The 20,337-nt window shown below is 40.1% G+C and overlaps 1 long non-coding RNA gene across 1 annotated transcript in view; it reads right to left on the minus strand.

Moving 5' to 3' along the window:
* Positions 1-263: 263 nt before the first annotated feature.
* LOC141490574 (uncharacterized) overlaps positions 264-20,337 on the minus strand; it is a 38,807-nt gene continuing 18,733 nt past the window's right edge. Inside the window, exons 2-3 of the long non-coding RNA XR_012469271.1 lie at positions 5,076-5,155; positions 264-1,549 (exon numbers count right to left, since the gene is read on the minus strand). This is a non-coding gene — a long non-coding RNA (uncharacterized LOC141490574). The remainder of the gene's footprint in view (positions 1,550-5,075; positions 5,156-20,337) is intronic.

The raw sequence follows: 20,337 nt of genomic DNA on the forward strand, positions 1-20,337 counted from the left end.
CTCTTCCTTACCCTTAACATTCAAACTTGAATATATGTGTTATTGCACAGATTTACCCCTATGGACTGGAAGTTATAGCTATCTCTTAGAATCCTTGGCTTCCCTCCCATCTCAGCCCATGTGCCACCTCCTTTACAAAATCTTTGCTGTCTCTGAGTGCTTGGCTTCTTCTCCCTCCTTCAATTGTCATAGACTGATTAGGTTACATATATAGCCCCTTCCTCCCCCCCCCAACCCCTCCATAGAATCTTTGATGTCAGCACTGTTGTTTTTATATTGCCTTGATATTTCCAACACCTAGCACCATGTTTCAGATGTAGCAGGTGCTGAATGAATATTTGCTGGATTTGATTGGATAGGACAGTGAAGTGTATTGATGTTGGAGTTTGCAGCTGGGGAAGTTTACAGCAGTAATGAAACAAAACCATCAAAATGATTGTTAACACCTTGAGGGCATAGCTTGTCATACACCTGAATTATGCCTCTGGACTCAGCCATTAGAAGGAGGGCTGCAGAGCTCCAGTGCAGAGATGAATGGCTTAAAAAAAAAAACAGAAGAAAGAAAGAATCAAGGTTCCCCCTCCATTTCCTGGAGGAAATCTTTTTCATACTTGAAGCTGTTCCAGGGACCCAAGGGAACAAGGGATGGCAGAGGATGAAAGCAAAGCCAGGATATTTAGAAGTTCTTAGATGAAGCCAGAAAAGGAAGTCCTAAGTCCTCCAGGATTTTGAGCTTAGGAAAAATAAAGGAGCTAGTCATGCTATAGAGGAGAGAATGATGACTTTATCCTGACTCTGCTAGGAATTATGTGGAAATGGAATGAAGGCTTTTTGTTTTTAAACAAATCTGGCTGCTTTTTCCAAGTGGGGAGGTTTTAACAACAAAGCAGGACCCTAAACTGGGAGGATTGTGCAGGTCGTTATAGGAAGGGGGGGTCAGATAGCTGGGTGTCCAAGTGCTTTCAGTCTAATTGCCTAGAGGTGCTTGGTGGACTGGCAGCTTCAGCAGAGAAGGGAAGAGACTTCTGTTCATTGTTTGTGGGTTAGGGATTCCTTTGTTGAGTTGGCAAAAAAAGCTGTTTTTGATTGAATGTCTTACATGTTTTAGTATTTCTCTAAGAACTTGGGGTCTTTTCCCTTGTGATTTGTAGACTTGGGCTAGGACAGATTCTGGTATTTGTGGGGGAGGTGTCAAGAGAAAGGGATGACAGAGAGTAAACCTGGTCTGTGTCAACCCAGCGTCCCTGGCTCTGGGTCCCAGTGATATTGGGGAAATGACAACAAAACAGGAATTTAGGGTTAAAAGGATCCTCCAAAGGGAAGTAGTGAGTGCAGGCTGGTGGCCAGAGGAAGAATTCTCTAATCCAGGAAGAGTTCAGTTTAAGTTATTTATAGAGGATGAGAGGTCTTGGGAAAGCAATGGAAGATAGTTATTCATGTACCTCTAAGCCCATAAGCTGAAGATAGAGCGCATCGATAGAGTGAATTGTTCACCAGGAGATCTTTATATTGATGTAATTATACATTCTTTCCAAACACTAGCTGCTACCTGTGGGAAAAAGAGACTCATTTCAGATTCTTTTAGCTGTTGAGTCTGTTCCAACCAGGGGTGTGCCAGAGCTAACTCAAAGCAGCTCACAGGAGCCCATTGTTAAGTGTTTCATGTGAGAAGGTACATTTCAGAAACCAAGTCTTTCAAATAAGGTATTGATTTATTGTTTTGTTTTTTGCCTGGACATAGAATGCTAATAATAAAGTTAGACTTCAAAATATGAACCTCAGAGTTGGTGGTTAAACATTTATTAACACACTCTCCTGCTGAATTCTCCCCTACACCCTCCTGCAACTCACAGAGTCCAAATATTTCCTGTTGACTCTAGAGTTGACAGATTAAGGACCCTGGACTTTGGGGCAAGGGGACAATTCACGAGAGCCCAAAGCATAGATCCCTGTACTCAAGACTGAGATGTGGAGCCTTGCCCTGGTAGCATCTCCCAATCTATAGGAAGGACTAGGACTTCTGGGATCATTGGTTTTATTTTTCCTTTAAATTTGATCCCCCACAAAATTATTATGTAGTTCAGGGGTTCTTTACCTAGGGCAGATTTCAGGAGATCCATGACCTTGGATGGGGAAAACCCCTCCAACTTTATTTTTACTACTTATGGCTTCCCTTTTAAGTGAGGCTCAAAGACACATTGAAATAAGGCTAGACTCAGTATGAGGAAGATTAGAGTTCCAATATGATTTCAGAGACAGGCTAGCTATGTGAGCCTGGGCCACTCTGCTATTCTTCATCTCAGTTTTTGTAAAATGGGGATAATAACAGTGCCTACCTTGATGGGTTGTTGTGAAAATCAGAAGATATAAAACTAACACACTCGCCATGTTTCTGAGTATATAATGCCCTGTTGTTGTTGTTATAGAAACCAAAATGATAGAAATACTATCATCTTCAATAGTTTCAGGTTCCCAGCCCTTTTATGACTAAGGGTCAAGGTTTAAGTGTTGTTCTAGCTAAAAAATGCTTCCCTCTGCAGCCATGCTCTGGACATATCAGGGCTGGTCCTCAGGCAATAGATAATTTGTGACTTTTGTTTGACACTATCTCGATGTACTTACGTAGGCATCATTCTCTTCTTGGCCTGTGGTCTCCATGAGGACTGGGGTTCTGGCTTATCTACCCTTTATATGTCTCCTCTCTCCTCCTCTCACCCCAATGGCCTCCATAATATTCCAGGTGCAATTTCCTAAAAGGGTTGGGTTTGGGTGGTTGATGATACCTTAGCTGTAGGGGTGCCTCTGGCAGCCTTTAGACTCCTGCCTCACTAATAGGGATGCAAGGAAATGAAAATGTAAGTCTGGTCTTCCTATTCGTTTTGTCTCTCTATGTCTCCAAGAGCAATATGAACTAGTTCCAAAATTCTACATGTTATTAAATCTCTACTCTGTACAAGGAAGGCTCTGTCCAGGGTGTTGAGAGAGACAGTTTCCACACAAGAAGCTAAAATGATTGGTGTCCCTTAGAGCCCAGGGGTCGCTAATCTATGGATTCACATCAATTGGTATTTAATATAGGAATATTGGGGGATAAGACTTCCTTTATCTAGTACATTTATTCAAATACTATTTGAAATTAGGAGCCTCTACATTTACTCAGGGACTGACATTCAGCTGTTTACCATGCTAACAACCAAATAGTTAAATATTTAATTAGGACTGAAACAAATGACAAAATATAAAAAAAATAGAATAAGGCTGCAAAATAATATTGTCTATAAATATAACAATAGCTAGCTTATATAGCACTGTACTGAATACTTTATAAATATTTTCTATTATCTGACTTATTATCAGTAGGTAAGCTCTCTGGTCCAAAAAGCCAGGCTGAGGGGCAGCTAGGTGGTGCAGTGGATAAAGCACCAGCCCTGGAGTCAGGAGGACCTGAGTTCAAAAGTGACCTCAGACACTTAATAATGACCTAGCTGTGTGGCCTTGGGCAAGCCACTTAACCCCATTTGCTTTGCAAACCTAAAAAACCCCCAAACAAACAAACAAACAAAAAGCCAGGCTGACTGACAGCTGTGCTAGAGGTGGCTGTGACTTGGTTGGGACTGGTCCAGTGATAGATTAGGCATTACCAAGAAATATTCCACTGATTAGAGCTCAAAAGGATGGAACTTACTTAAGACTGATATTTTATCTCGAATCCTCCATGGCTTTTGGTGGGTATACAATTGAGTTGGCCTTGTGAGAAACTGATTTATTGCCACATTATCCTCCATAACATTTTGTTGCGGATTCCTGCTTCCTCAATTTATTTCTGAGCTGGGACCTGCCAGAATGGTTTTCTCCTGCCTGCTCACAGAATGGTTTTGAGGCCTGAGGTGGGAGCTGTCCACAAAGTGGGCCACTATTCAGAGCAGCCTCAAGGAGAGGCCAATGTTCAACCAAAACAGGTCCTCTTGTTTTAGTATAAACAAGGTGGCTCCAAAATCTCAGTGTGAATCTCTGCTTACAGGGGTTGGGCTCATTTAGTAAGGGTAGTTGCTCCCAATGATTCAACTTTACCTAATAATCAAACTGACAAATTTCAATGTTACCTCCAGAGAGATAAAATAGTATTCAAGGTAGAGAATATAATGCAGAGTCCAAATTTGGGGTTCAAATGCTCTCAGTTTCTATTAGTAAATGATCTTTATACATTTGAACAAATCTCTTCTCCTTGATGAGTCCATTTTCTCAAACTTAAAATGATGGATCTGGACAAGGAAAGGTGCCCTGCCAGCTCCAAACCCTCATTTCCAGCACTTTGATGTATGAATTCACAGGGTGGAATATCCCTTTACCAATACAAATTATGGCCCTTTCTATGTCATGGTCCAGTTAGCAGAACATTGACTTGAGGATGAGAGATCTTGGGTTCAAATGCCACTTCTAATATTTACTTCTTGGAATGTTGCTGAACAAGTCATTTGATATCCTTGGGACTTAGTTCTTCATTTGTCAAATGAGGGGCATGACCCAAATGATACCTTTCAGCTCTGAAGTTATATGGTTCCCTAAAATCACATGCCCACAACTTACTATCTAAAGCCAGAATGTTCTTGAAGGATCAAGTCATGGTTCTGGCTACACCTGGCAAAAGTAGGGAAAACTAACCTGAATGATGAGCCAGATCCTTCTTGGACCAAATGCTCAGAAAGAGAGAAGCCCCAAGCTCTTGGTTAGCTCACATGGGTTACTCCATAGGAAAGCATCTTAGCTGCTCCTAACTCCCACTGGCTTCAAGCAGCAAACACTGAGTTTCTACTTGGAGGTTCTGAGATGTCCCCTGAATGGTTCCATTCTGGTCATTCAAGACCATTGATCACATACACCAAAATATACATGCCATGGACTTAAAAAATGTGGAAATTTCTCAGATCTTAGAGGGGAGAAGCAACTCAAGAGACAGATAGCAGATGCTGAGGTTTGCTATAGATCCAGCCTTCTGCAGCTTCCTTTAGGGACCAGTGTGAAAATTTCATTCTTCTTTGACATATTCTTGGCTTTTGAGTGTTTTCCAAACTCACCATCCTTATCTGAGGACAGAATATGACTCTTCCTTTAGACGTTGCTGCCACTGCCAGTGCCACTTCAGAGGGGATTTCATCTGTATTAACAATAATGAAAAATGGTATTTTAATGAATAATAAGGTCAAGTTTGCATCCAGTCATACAAGAAGATGGCAGAATGAGATACTTTTGCCTAGCTCTCCTCTTTCCCCCCCTCTAACATAGTCAACAATCTAGAAAATATACCAAACTTAATTCTGATGGAGAAATCCAAGGAAAAGTCCTAGGGCTTCATTTTTCATGCCCAAGTCAGTTTAAGATGGGGGGCCAGCTAGGTGGCTCAGTGGATAGAGCACTGGCCCTGGAGTCAGGAGGACCTGAGTTCAAATCCAGCCTCAGACACTTAATAATTACCTAGTTGTATGGCCTTGGGCAAGTCACTTAACCCCATTGCCTTGCAAAAACCTAGAAAAAAAAAGATGAGAGAGAGAGAGATATCTGTGTATCCTGAGCTGGAAGGTGACCAGAAGCACAGTGGCAGCCACAGTAAGTCCCAGAACAGGCAGGATTGGTAGCAGTCACTGTGGCAGTGACTCATAATCACATGTCCACAGGGATGGGAAGGCACTGGCCACTAGTCAAAAGCCATCCAAGCTCTATTTGACATGATTGTGTAAGTACAATCCATATCAGATTGATTGTAGAAGAGGGAAGGAGAAAAATGTGAAACTTAAAATCTTACAAAAACTGAATTTTGAAAACTACATTTACATGTATTTGAAAAAAAATTAAGTACCAAAAAAAACTTGCAAAAAGGGACAGAGACAGAGAGATAGAGATCCCAAATTCTTGCAACACTGGGAGAAGGAACCTTTTTTTTCCCATCAAAGTGCCATTTTTCATTATCATTAATCCAGATGAAACCTTCTGTGAAGTTTCAGCCATGTGGCAGCTCTATGTCTAATTCTTAACATTCATTCCAAGGTGAAGAGGAGCGCTTGCGTTCTGGAGGGAGCAGACTCTCTAGCTCTGTAAGGAGCAAGTTCCAGAACCATAATTGTGTGGCTCTGAGCCCAGGAGCAAGGGTGGGGCTATGGGGAGAGAGGACTGGGGGGTGAGGGGGGATCAGTTTTAACCTTTAACCCTGCACATGTCTGTAGGGAAATAAAGAGTGAAATCAAGAGGGAGCCAAAATTCATTCAGTCTGAATCTGTAGAACCTCAGTGGGTTGAGTGGTTGAGGCCAGGATCGATCTACCAAATCTACCAAAACTCAAACCACAACTAATTCAGCAGACCAGGCAGGTCCAACACAAAGTACAGAGCGGTAGGATGAACAAATTTCTTAGATCTTTGGGTGTACCAAAACCTGACAGACTGAGGAATGAAAGTAATGGTAAAGCCCTGGAGTCAGGAGTCCCTGAGTTCAAATCTGACCTCAGACACTTAATAATTACCTAGCTGTGTGACCTCAAGCAAGTCACTTAACCCCATTTGCCTTGCAAAAACTTAAAAAAAAAGTAGTGGTAAGACATAAAGAACAGAAGCTCAGACCAGTCTTTATCCCCCTCTCCCAAAGGTGTGTGGAGTTTAACACGTTACAAAGTCCAAATTCAAAAAATAGGCTAGAAAAAAGCGTAAACAATAACAAAAAAGAATCTTTCCATAAAAAACAACTGCGGTGATAGGGAAACTCAAGATACAAGGTCAGAAGAAACAAAGACCTGAAAACAGCTAAAGACAAAGATTCAAAGCAAAATGCAGATTGGAACAACCCCCCCCCCCCCCCAAAGAAAGACTAGAAGCACTGAAGATTAAGAAGAATCAAATGAGAATAATAGAGGAAAAATGGGGGGGGGCAAATGAGACCTATGTAAGAAAATTAGGGAAAAGGAATAGTTTAGTAAAAAAGAAGACATAAAAATGCTGAGGAAAATGTCCTCAAAAATCAGAATAATTGTGCATACATCTAAAAAATTGGAAAAATAATAAACTCCCCAATTAAATACCAAAATGTAATCCTTAAAATCAAAAGTGACTGATAAAATTAAAAAAGAAAAAGCTGAACTAATAAAACTAGAAGTGAATTTTTGTTTATGTTTTTTAAAAAAAGATAAAACATTGGTTAACTTGATTTTTAAAAAAGAAAAAATTAAATTATCAATTTAAAGTATGAAAAGAATGAGTTTATAACCAATAAAGATAAAATGAAAGCCATTCCTAAAACCATATTTATTATCTCTAAGCCAAATGTAAAGGAAATGAATGAATATCTGCAAAATATAGACATTTCCCAGAAAAACAAAACAGGAAATAAAAAATTTTTAAATAACCCTATTCTAGAAAAAAGAAATTGAACAATCTATAAATGAACTCTTTAAGGAAAAAAAATCTACCGACCAGATGAATTTACAAATGAATTCTACCAAACATTTAAAGAACAATTTAATACTAATACTACGTAAACTATTTAAAAATTAGAGGTAAAAGAGCCCTACTAAATTACTTTTATGATGCAAATATGGCTCTGACTGTTAAACCAGTGAGAGTCAAAGCAGATAACAGGAACTATAGAGCAATTTCCTCACTATGTATATATATATACATATATATATATATTTTGAAACAAGGTTTTTAATAATATACTACCAAGGAGATTACAACTATAAATCAGAAAGATCATCCATTATAAACAGACTATAATTATACCAGGAATGTAGTGTTGGTTCAATAATTAGGAAAATTATAAGTAGAAATGATAATATCAATAACAAAAAATAAAAACTATATAATTATTTCAATGAAAAGACAAAACACATCCCTGTTAATACATTAGAAAGCGTATATACACATATATCTATACCTATATATATATAGAGAGAGAGATATGAAAATGAACCCTTTCTCAAAATTACAAGTAGTGTCTTTTTAAAATTAAAAACAATTATGATCTGCAAGGGGGATAAACTAGAAGCCCTTCTAGCCAGATCAGGAGAAAAGCAAGTGTGTTCTTTATGACCATTATTATTCAATAATGCATCAGAAATGCTAACTACAGCAATAATATCAGAAAAATACATTGAAAGAATAAGCATAAGTTACAAAGAAAACTATTCCTTTTTTTTTTCAAATGATAAAATGGTTTACTTAAAGAAATCTAGAAAGTCAATTAAAAGCTAGTGGAAAGAATTGACAAAGTTGCAGGATATAAAATCATCAGCATTTCTATATATGATCCACAAAACCTAACAGTAAGAGATCAAAAAAGAAATTCCAATTAAAATAATTACAGAGACTATAAAATACTTGGAAGTCAATCTGCCAAGATACACATAGAAACTGATAGCACTAGAGAGAGCAATGGATAGACTGTAAGACTTATAATCAAGAAAACATTAGTTTCAAATCCACACGCAGACAATGATTTGCTGCATGATGGTTTTGAAAACTACCTTTACATGTATTTGAAACCCAGGGTTGTTGTGAGAATCAAGTGAGATAATAATTGTAAAGGGTCTGGCACATAGTAAGTGCTATGTAAATATTTACTACTAATTACTATTAATATTGTTATCATTATAATTATACAATTATAAAACTCTCCGCACATAAATACAGAACTAAATTCCTGGAGAGATATTAATTTCTCATGGGTAGGCCACGCAATATAAGAAAAATGACAATACTTCAAAAATTAATTTACTTCTTCAATTCTAAAACAACCAAACTACCACTAAATTTTTTTATAAATCTAGAAAAATAATAGCAAAATCATCTGGTTGGAAAAAAATAAAAAATATCAAAGGAATTTAAGGAAAATACGGAAAGGGACAGAGTCTAACAGTACTGATCCCAAATTATTTTACAAAACTATAACCAACAAAACATAATACAGATACAAATGAGCACAACAAATAATGTTTGATAAATCCAATGATTCTAACCGTTAGAGCAGGAACTATTTAGCAAAAAATTTTGAGAAAACTGAAAAGTAGACTGATATATGGGCTCATACCATATACCAAGAAAAACTCCAAATAGGTACATGATTTAGTCATAAAGGGTAATACCATAAGCAAAATAGTGGAGCATCAAAGAAATTAATTTTGCCATTTTCATTCATTCCTTTATTCAATAATGGAAATTGTCTCTCTTCCTCTCTTCCCAGGGACTTTAAACCTTCTCTTTTATCCAACCAGCTTCTATCAAATACCAGGCAGTGGAGTATACCATAGGGATATAAAAATACATCTCTACTTTCTAAGAACCTACATTTTACTGGGGATGGGGATAGATCTCAAGATATAAACAAATAAACAAATCCATGATAATTTCTTCATTTTTTCCCATCCTTCCTTTCCCCCATCAGAGGGGAGAACAAAGAGAGAAAAACAGAATCACAATGATGCCATTGCTCATCTAGGGATCCAATTAAAGATTCAGAACCCCAAATCAATGAGCATTAACTTAATATGGCGACAAGAATAGGCATTGAGAAAATCTTGAGTTGATTCAACTGGGCAAAGTTGCAGTAGAATCAGCCTCAAACCTCCCCATCAATATTCCCATGTCAATCATCTGTTCCTCCAATGGAATCTCATAGCAAGTGGTTTCTTCCTCTCCTGGACAGCTGAAGTTTTCAAAAACCATTTGGATAAAATAAGGTAAAGAAGAAATAGGATCAACTGAGGAAGAAGAACCTCTAAGCTAGAATAATTACAGGTGACTCTGAAATGGGCAGGGGTTCATTGTTGCAGCTGGAGGGGTTCTGAATGAAAGGGGAGGGGAGAAAGAGAGAGAGAGAGAGAGAGAGAGAGAGAGAGAGAGAGAGAGAGAGAGAGAGAGAGTGATTTTCATGTGTTGCTATAATTGTTCACTTTCCCAATGGGTCTTTCATTTCCATGCTATAAGTTCCATTATATTTGGTAAAGAAAAATGAAGTCATAATGCTTTATACTAAGAAGCTAGATATATGTGCCTGTATGTATGAGTGTAGGTAATTAATCTGCACTGCTGAAGGGATTTTTCACAATGTGTATGGGGGGGGGGTCCCCAATGTATGACACCATAAACCAAATCAAAACCAAAAAATATGTCACATACACACATGCATATTTCCATACTCCAAATCATTTTAGCCATGTAAATTCCTTCTGCCAAAAAAAAAATGCATTACCTGCTGGGAGTTTTAAAAGATGTCAGGTTTTTAGTCCTAAATATCTCTGAACTTGTCCAGACTGGTCTTCCATGAGCCTTCATTTCAAGCTTTCCTAGCTTGATCAGACCTGTCAGAGCTCTGCTCTAAGATTATAATCATCTAAGTCTCAGGACCAGTTCCCTCTTATTTCTGAATCCAAAAACTAAAGACTCCATGGCTAGAATTCATTCTTCCCCTCAAAGATATCAGTCACCCAAGTGTCTCCAATTTAGAACAAAAAAAGAGAAATCAACGATGGTCTAATCTTTATTATATTATTTATTTTGTTATAGAACCTAATTTTTCTTGCGTGCAAACATGCATCCTACTCTCAGAAGAATGTAAGCTTCTTGAGGGCAGGGGGTGCCTTGTTTGCTGTATCCTCATTATCCAGTACAGAACCTGGCACAGAATGTACTCAAATACATCAGTCTTGGTTGAATGGTAGTCCTAGGAGACAGGGAGATGAAGCAGAAGAGCCCCCATTTGGCCTCAAATTCTCATCTGGACCTCAGTTTCCTCATTTGCAAAATAATGGGTTTGGTCTGGTTGGCCTATGAGGCTCTTTCCAGATCCACATCTCCCATCATGGTCTGGGTTCACAAGCTACAGAGAGTCCTGGCATCTGAATTCCTCATAACCAAGTGCTTGCTCCCCAAGTCTCAGACTCAAATTTTAAACAGAACAATGAGACACAAAATTCTTTAAACTGCCACCACATCCCGGGTCTCTCAACAATTCAGGAGCTAGCTGAATGACAGGACTTCAAAATACATGTGTAAGAGACATATAGCCAAGTATCTCAAGTCCTGCAAATGATGCCAACTGAGTCCAAGGCAGTCCTGAAGCTGGAGCAGGGATGAGCCCCTGGGGGACCATGGGCCAGTGCTGATGGGCTGGAAAGTGGGAAGCAGCAGCAGCTTTCACAGTGTCAGTAACAATAAAGGCATATCATGCATTTCAAAACAGTTTTATTCACTTTGAAAATTAATGCCAGGCATGAGAAATGGCTTTTGGCTCTGCTCACTCCTGGTAAGCCTGCCCAGTATCATGGCTGTCTTTCTCTGAGTGCCCATGGGTCCAGCTCTCTTAACCTCACCATGTCCCCAGTGAGGGAAAAAAGAACTGGGGGTGGGGGAAATAACAAATGGCTTTAATGAAACTCCCCATGTCCCACAATTGCTATTGATTGTGTGTTGAGGTTCAGACCTGATAACCAGAACCCCCCTGATAGCAAGAAGGATGATGAAGGTTGGCCATGGGAGGGAACATAAATCAAGAGAAGCCTCAGCTTGTCTGGGTCAGGAGGAGGTGTCCCCCCCCAATCTCTCAGAATGCAAGAGACTTGTTTTAGACTCTACCTACCTTCCCCTCCCTGAAGCTTCCTTCAGAACCAAGTAATCCGGTCTTTTGGGTCTTTTTATTAATATACACACACATACACACACACACACAGACACACACACAAACACACACCCCTCCTATCAAAGCTAAGGAAAAGGAAGCATTAAGAGATGAAATTCATCTCTTTCTAAGCACAAGGACACTGCAAATTAAAATAAATGGAGAAAGATGCTTGTCATGGAAAAAGAAAATCTATTCCACTTATAAACCACAGCAGTATTTTCTCTCCTTTGAGTTCTCATTAAACCATAAGAAATATTTTTCACTCAATTAGTATTTTGGCTGTGGAGATAGAGAGTCTCTGGGAAAGGTCATTAGAGTTCCCAATGAGACAGTCACATAAAGTCATCTTTTCTGGGTGTGCAGAATGAACCTTTGGGGGCTTTCCATTTACAGCCATCTTTTTTTGCAAAGCTGCCTAGTCATTATGTTTTCTCTACTGAAGCAGTCAGAAGGTCTGCACTATTGCAGGAGAGCATCCATAGGCATGGCATTGGTCAGCTTAAATCTTATCCCTTCTTGCAACCATAAGAAACTTCCTGAGAACCAATTGAAAGGAAAGTCTCTCTCTGGTCCTCCTCCCATCTGTCTAATCAGAAAAATCCAGCCATTGTCTGTGGATCACAGGGTGGGAAGCTTTGCCCATGGGAGGATCTCCCACATGCACTCTGCATACAGTAGGGAAAAGAGCTAATAAGGAATGTTGATAAGTCAGCAATGTAACAGAGAGAATTCCAATGGGACTTCCTCACTAACTTCTCCCCCAGTCTCATATAGAAACCTATACTTTATAACAATGTCATTTATTATTTGTCCTGGATCTATACTTACTACTCAAGAGATGAAACAGTGGTTCTTTAAGGGCTTTAATGGAGAATAAGCTCAATAGAGTCAATGGTCTAATACGGCAACCAGGGAAATTAATGCTCTATTTTAGGTGACCTTAAGAGAAAATGTCTGTGATGAGGATGATGATACTTCCCTGTGCTTTGTGACTAAACAAGAACTGAGCTAGCCATTCATTTCTAGTAGCCTAGTTTAGGAAAGGCATTAACAGCTGATGGAGTGTCCAGAGGAGGAGGATCGGGAAGGTAAAGATAGCTTAAAACCGACAAACCAACAGGTTAAAAGAACTGCGGATATGTAGACAAGAGATGACAAGACTAAGTGACATCATGATAACTTGACCTTGTATTGCAAAACTGTCATGTGGAAGGAATCGACTTGATCCGCTGGGTCTCAGAGGGCAGGAGTAGGAGCTATGGATGGGAGGTGCATAGGTACCCATTCAAGACTGATGCAAGGAAAGACTTTGACAATGAAAGCTTGTCCAAAGTGAAAGGGATTGCCTATGGAGATGTTGGGTTATCCTTCATTGGAAATATTTGAGTAGACGATAGATGAGCAGAAGTAGGACTGGAACCCAGTACTTTCTCCCAGTCTGGCTTGCTACCCAAGATCAAAAAAGCATAAGAAGGGAATCATACAATCACTTCTCATCATTTGATCACCCTAGTAAGCCATCTGTCACAATTTTTCACTTAGAATATTGCAGATGATTAATTGGTCTTCCTCGCTTCAATCCATCCTCCATTCAGCTATCTTTCCAGTCTTTGCACACTTCAAACTACTGTCCACTTATGCTTCAAAAACCAGTGATTTTTTTTTAACTTTTCTTCCCAGACAACACTCCAACTCCTGACCCTGTGTCCTATACCTGGCATGATCTCCCTCTATTTCCTGGCTTCCTTCAAGATTCAGTTGGAATCCCCCTCTTTTCCTATTGCCCTCCCCTCCTCCCTGCCAGAACCTCCTCTTTCAAATTACTTTCCATTTACACTGTTTATCTGTGGTATGTACATAGCTGTTTGCATGTGGTCAAACCCACTGGACTGTGAGTTGTAGAGGTCAGGGACCATTCTTTCTACTTTGTGCTTATCACAATCCCTAATACAGAATGAACACTTTTTTTGAAAGATTTTATTTATTTTGTTTTACATTTCCCCCCCTAATCTTACTTCTCTCCCCCCCACCCCCACAGAAGGCAGTCTGTTAGTCTTTACATTGTTTCCTTGGTATACATTGATCTAAGTTGAATGTGATGAGAGAGAAATCATATCCTTAAGGAAGAAAAATAAAGTATAAGAGATAACAAGATCAGACAATAAGATCAGGTTTTTTTCTAAATTAAAAGTAACAGTCCTTGGTTTTTGTTCAAACTCTACAATTCTTTCTCTGGATACAGCTGGTATTCTCCATTGCAGACAGTCCCAAATTGTCCCTGATTGTTGAGCCGATGGAATGAGCAAGTCCATCAAGGCTGATCATCACCCCCATGTTGCTGTTAGGGTGTACAATGTTTTTCTAGTTCTGCTCATCTCACTCAGCATCAGTTCATGTAAATCCCTCCAGACTTCCCTGAATTCCCGTCCCTCCTGGTTTCTAATAGAACAATAGTGTTCCATAATATACATATACCACAGTTTGCTAAAGCTATTCCCCAATTGAAAAACATTCGCTTAATTTACAATTCTTTACCACCACAAACAGAGCTGCTATGAATATTTTTGTACAAGTGATATTTTTACCCTTTTCCATCATCTCTTCAGGGGATAGACCCAGTAGTGGTATTGCTGGGTCAAAGGGGATGCATATTTTTGTTGCCCTTTGGGCATAATCCCAAATTGGTCTCCAGAAAGGCAAAATGAACACTTAAATAGTGTTGGATGGCCACTTCTCTTCATTAATATAGAGACAATTCTCAGGTAGCTATTGTGTTGTTCTTTCTAGCCCCCCTCCTTCTCATCCCCACCTATGGATACACATAAACAATAATTGTAGGCTAGTCACAACAGATCATTTATCAGTTGATATGAGTGAAATACAAATGAAGCCAAGCTCTTGGCTTCAAGTCCTATCTACAATTTTATTCAAATATCTTTGTGAAATGGGAAATTTTATAATTGTAAGAACACAGGATTCACTGTAGAAGCTGGGAAGCACAATGGATAGAACACTGGACTTGGAGTCAGGATGACAAGTTCAAATTCAGCCTCAAACACATACCTGCTAGCTTGTGACACTAAAGTCATTTAAATTGGGTTTGCCCTGGTTTCCTCAATCGTAAAATGGGGATATTTATAGAACCTTCCTATTGGGGTTGGTATCATTTCAAATGAGATATTTGTTAAACTCTTAGCAGATAGTAGGCACTTGATAAATATTTTTCTTCTTCCAGCAGGAAAGTTGAGGTATCTTCAGAGGCTATAGTTTAAAATTTCCCAACTAAAAAAAAAAAAAAAGCATCTGGACTCCAACTGAGCCTAATGACCATTTTTAAGTCCCTATTACATAACTGGGAGCCATCGTATTTAGTGATAGGAATACAACAAAGACCATGAAAACAGCATTTGCCCTCATGGAGTTTATGTTCTGTTGCAGTGATTTAATATGGAGACAGATGAGTAAGGAAAGAACGCTGACCTCTGGGAGGCTCAGCACAGTCTCTCTGAAGGAGGCAGCACATGATCTGAATCCCAAATGAAGCTGGAAATTCTGATGGATCTGGTGTGGAAGGAACATAGGCAAACCATGACAGAGCCAGGAGATAGGTAGATCTGGTTGGAATGGAGAGAGAAGGAAAGATAGTCATAGGTCAGGAGAGGTAAGTGATGGAATAAGGAATGGGAATAAGGATGGGAAGGGCTTGACATGTCACAGTTGGAATTGGTCAGTGTCCATTGGGAACCACAATAGTTTCCTGATTGGGGAAATGACATATTCACATTAAGAAAATCATTTTGGGCCAGCATCAGAAATGATAGCAAGAGAACAGAAAGTTGGCATTAATGAAAGATACAATGGCATGTCATCTGGTTTTGTTACCAGGAGAACCAAAAGATCCAGAAAAATGCCCAGTGTATTGCAACAATGGCAACCTAGTATGCACTTCTGTTGGCTTCCCATATCTGGCAATACTGGATTTTGAATCTTAGATATAAATCTAGGAAGATCAGCATCTATGCCTATGTTGTTGGGGCCACTAAGTTTAAGGATGACATTGAGGATGAATGGTTGATTGTTTATATAATAAAACAGACTACAAAGAAGTTTCCAGAGTTAGTAGCAAGGGCTGAAGACAGGGATGGTAGATTCTTCCCAACAGAAGCTATTGAATTTCTCCCTAAATGGTTGGGTGCCAATAATAGAACCAAGTGTTTTTGCACTTTAGAGAACTGTACAGGATTCCAGCTCATCTGGGCAAATATTTCAGTTATTCACCTCACCTCTTGCAGTCAGACACTGGAGACCACCACCAGTCACTAAAAAAAAAAACAATCCTCACTTCAGAATCTATCGAGGTAGGTGAAGCAAAGATAGTCAAAGATCCCTTCCTTGGATCCACTGCTTCCTCCCAGCTGCCTCTGGGGCCATGTTGAAGCAATGTCCTTGGCTGATAGCTGCACCTGTCCATAGCTTTTACTTATGGGCTCCCAATGACCCACAAGTCTTTTGAAGTTTCAAAATATTCTTTTCAGAAACAAATAATGACCTTATTAGTATGGGAAGCTGGTACAACAGAGAGAGGTAAAGGATGCAACTGTCTCCTGTCTAGGTCACTACTGAGCATATCAACTGGATGTGAAACTGGTTTATGGCTTAGAGATTTTGTATGCTAATTCCAGTCCACTTTCTGACTCCAAGAAGTCTTTAATGACTACCACTTCCCTCTCTTTGGATCTGACTTACTGGACAATCTGCAACAGAAGGCTATTTGGAGGGAGAAAGAGAAGTCTCTGCTAAGCACATGGACAAACTCCACTTGGTAAAAGAGAATTTCTTTTTTCAATCTGTGAACAGTCAACTGACTTGGGGGGCAGGGAGGGGAGGAGAAATATTAACCTTATTACAAATAATGCCCTTTGATCTAAAAGTATTTAAGAAAGAAGATGCTAATCTCTCTCCAAGAAGGAAAATCACTGATTGCATATCTCACCAGATCAACTGGGCCAGATTCTATAAGAAGCAACCTGGAAAGACTCCCGGAGCTCACTCCCAAAGGAGAGAAGGAGCAGATCTATAACTTAAGCAAAGTTACTGATAGTGTGAAAGCATTTGGGTCCAAAGTCTCAACCCGTGAAGGAGCGGAGCTGCCTTGGGAGTCATCTGAGGTGCCTGGTACCTTTGATATAGAGTCTTTCCTCAATTACTTGCACAAGGTTTGGGGACCAGATTCTAATGAATCAGACTCATGAGCTAGACATGATCGTCATTTAGACCTGAATGCCTAGAAGGAATGATGTTTTAGACCTGCAGCCCAGTTTCCCAAGGCCCTTCCAAGAATCTCAAGAAAGTAGCCAGTCATCCATGGCAAGAAAGAAGCAGGACTGGCATTTGTTAGTATGGGGGGATCACTTCACCACCTGGGAACAAATGGAGAACTTGACAGTGATTCTGAAATTTTTGGTAGTGATTCCAAAAATAATGAAGCCACAGCAGATGGTTCTGTTCTGGCACCTGTGCACCTGGATCTGGATGTGGTTTCTAATATTTTGGAATTCTCTCATTCCCAACTGGATGGGCAGGACCAACCTCAAACCTATTATAGTGCTAGAGTATGCAGCTCTCCGATAACATTGATCCCAGAAATCCCAGAAAGTGACAGAAGGACTAATCTGTGAGCCCATCAAGAATCAAAACAAAAGCAAGAAAGACAAAGACATTTATGTTTGATAATGTATGAAGGATGACTTGGAAGAGGCAGATTGGAAGCTAAGAATCCAAATAGGAGTAGATGGCACTAGTTTTGGTGGAGCATGAAAACAAAAATGAGATTGGTGGTTGGAAGAATAAAGAGAAGAGCATGGAGACGAGAGATATGGAGGGAGAGTTGGAAACCTTTGGCAACTGATTGGATCTGGGAGGTGAAAGAGAATGAAGAGTTGAGCAGCTTCCATGACTGGAAAGAAGGTGGACGCTCCACAGAAATAGGAAGGTTTGGATGAATTTTGTCAAAGAGCCTGAGTTGCGTTTTGGATATGTTGAATTTGAAAGGTCCATCAGATGTCTGAGGCAGCTGGGTGTTCAGTGGACAGAGCGCTGGTCTTGGGAGTCAGAAATACCTGAGTTCAAATATGACCTCAGTCCTTTATTGCTGTGTGATCTTGAGCACGTCACTTCACTCTGTTTGCCTCAGTTTCCTTATCTGGAAAGGGAAATGAAAAACCACTCTAGTACTTTGCCAAGAAAACTCCAAATGGTGTCAGGGAGAGCCAGTCAATCCTGAAATCAGTCACAACAATTAGATGGCTAACTAGAGATGCCCAACAGCAGCTGGTTAACAAGCCAGAGTACATTAAAAGCTGCAATATAAAAATGCAGACAAGAGAAAATTTTCTGGGTGCAAGTGATTTTTAAAATAGTCATATACAGGTCTGGCACAGAGCGACAATGATGTTGATAGTGATGTTTGTCCTTCATTCTCGAGAAGACCATGAAATCAGGGAGGTGATGACATTTCAAGCACAAAAATAGAGTTTTAGTGAAGGGGACTGTGCTAAGTCCCCAGTCTCACTTTTTCCTCCAGAGCCATCTGGGTCCAGTGGTTAGAAATGAATCAAGATGACTGGAGATGGCCCTGGAGGTGAGGCCATCAAGCTGACACAGGTGGTATGTATCAAGTGTCTGACATCAGATTTGAACTCAGGTCCCCCTGAGTTCAGCTGGTGCTCTATCCCCTGCACCATTTAGCATCCCTTGGCGCATAATAGGCATCTAACAAGAACTCACTGCTTGAGTATTTTATTGAATTCGATAGAGGGTGTAAGGATGAAAGGCTCCAGAAGCCTTGAAAACCCCTTTCTCCTTTGTCTGAAGCAGTGAAAATGTTGCCCTGTCTGCAGGCAGGCAGATGGGCTCAATGGGTATTGTGGGCATTTTGCAGGGCAATGGCCACAATATTGTCAATTACAATTACCAACCACTTTTCATTCATGCCTGGTCTCATCTGACCAGGATTTCTCTATTTATCTTTTAGCTTTCTGGGCCATTTGTCTCTGAACTCATTGTGACCTACTTACATTATGTTTCAATCATCTAGTAGATGAGATTAAAAATGGCAAAAATGATGATGTAATTGGTGTCATATTTTGAGCACTTAAAAAGAAAATGGGCCATCTATCTGAGTCCCTTGGGTGCTGAGAAGTGAAAATATGCACCCAGACTATTTGAACAGAGTCAAACAGGGGATCCTAGCATCAAAGATCCAGTGCCAAAGGGGAATTTGGAGAGAGGTCATTGGGTCCAACCCCTGGTTTGTCAGAGGAAATGTGTCTTATCCAAAATTACACAGAGGCAGACCTTGAGTCTGAACCCAGGTCCTCTACCAAATACACAGTATCAACAAAACTTCTTGGCAGACCTGTGGGGGGAGAGCCACTTTTAGGAAGGTCACACAGCTCCATGTCCTCAAATCAGGGACCAAAAGTAGGAGTAGTCCCACAATGGAGTACCATTCCTCCCCCACCCCAGTTCCAGTATCAGTTCCATCAGGGATCCTCAGAGCGGCTGAATCCAACTTTCACTTCCAAATAGCCCCCAAGGAGAATGAGATAATAAAGATCCACTGGAGTCAATTCTCTGCTAACTTCCCTGCTTAACGGGAGAAGTTATTTCCAAGCAGATATTCAGGTTTCTCATTATCTTTGAAGAATCAGATGAGACTTATCACCTTCTGTGACTGGCTGTGACAAGAACGACCTAGTGAAAATGGGTTGGGCAGGGGATTTTACCCTTGAAGGAAAGAAGAAAACCAATTTGAATCCAAATAATTAGTTGAAAATATAATGCATGAGGTAAGCATTACCTAAACAATGAAGGGCAGACTGGCTTCTCCCCTCTTAACCCAGATGTGAGGATCAGAGACAGGTAGAATTCACAGTTGAAGACAAAATAAAGACCAAAAAAATCACTTTGAAGGACAGATAGCAGTATTATCAGTTTAGAGCTAAAAGCGACCCTCAAGATGCTCTAATCCAATTCCCCATTTTGGCAGATGAGGAAACTGAGACCCTGCAGGTTTTAGTGGCACAAGAGACAGAACTGGGAGTCAAACACATATCTGCCTCCTCTGAATCTAAGTCTTCCCAAGGCCTCCTCACTTAGCAGAAGGGTAGGTTGGGAGGTGCACTGCTGTGATCTGTCCTTCTGGTCACTAGCAGCAAATGGAAATAAAGCCCATATGATTTAAAGAATATAATTTGCAAAGTGGATATTCACCCAAGTCTAACTTGCAGGGTGCTGGGGATGAAGTAGAATGTAGGAGGTGGCACCTAAGCTGGGCTTGGGGGGAAGGGAGGTATTCTATCAAGCTAAGGTGATGGAGGAGCATATTCTAGACATAGGACTGACCAAGTCAAAGGCACATTGGTGGGAATTGGGAATGTTATACATGGACAATGGCTGATTTGGTTCAAATGGAGAATGTGTGAAGGGAAACAATGTGAAAGGAGATTGGAAAGGTAGGGCAGAGTCAAGTCATGAAGGAGTCTCTAGGCATCTGCTTCCCTGACCCAGTCAGTGTGTTTTGCATTCAAATGCTTATAGATGTCTAGTCTGGGCTGGACTGTGGCCCTGTTTCTAAACATCTTGAAGTTCCATGCTAGAAAAGATGTAGCACAA

Source organism: Macrotis lagotis, chromosome 6, assembly GCF_037893015.1.
Source record: "Macrotis lagotis isolate mMagLag1 chromosome 6, bilby.v1.9.chrom.fasta, whole genome shotgun sequence".
Lineage (NCBI taxonomy): Eukaryota > Metazoa > Chordata > Mammalia > Peramelemorphia > Peramelidae > Macrotis > Macrotis lagotis.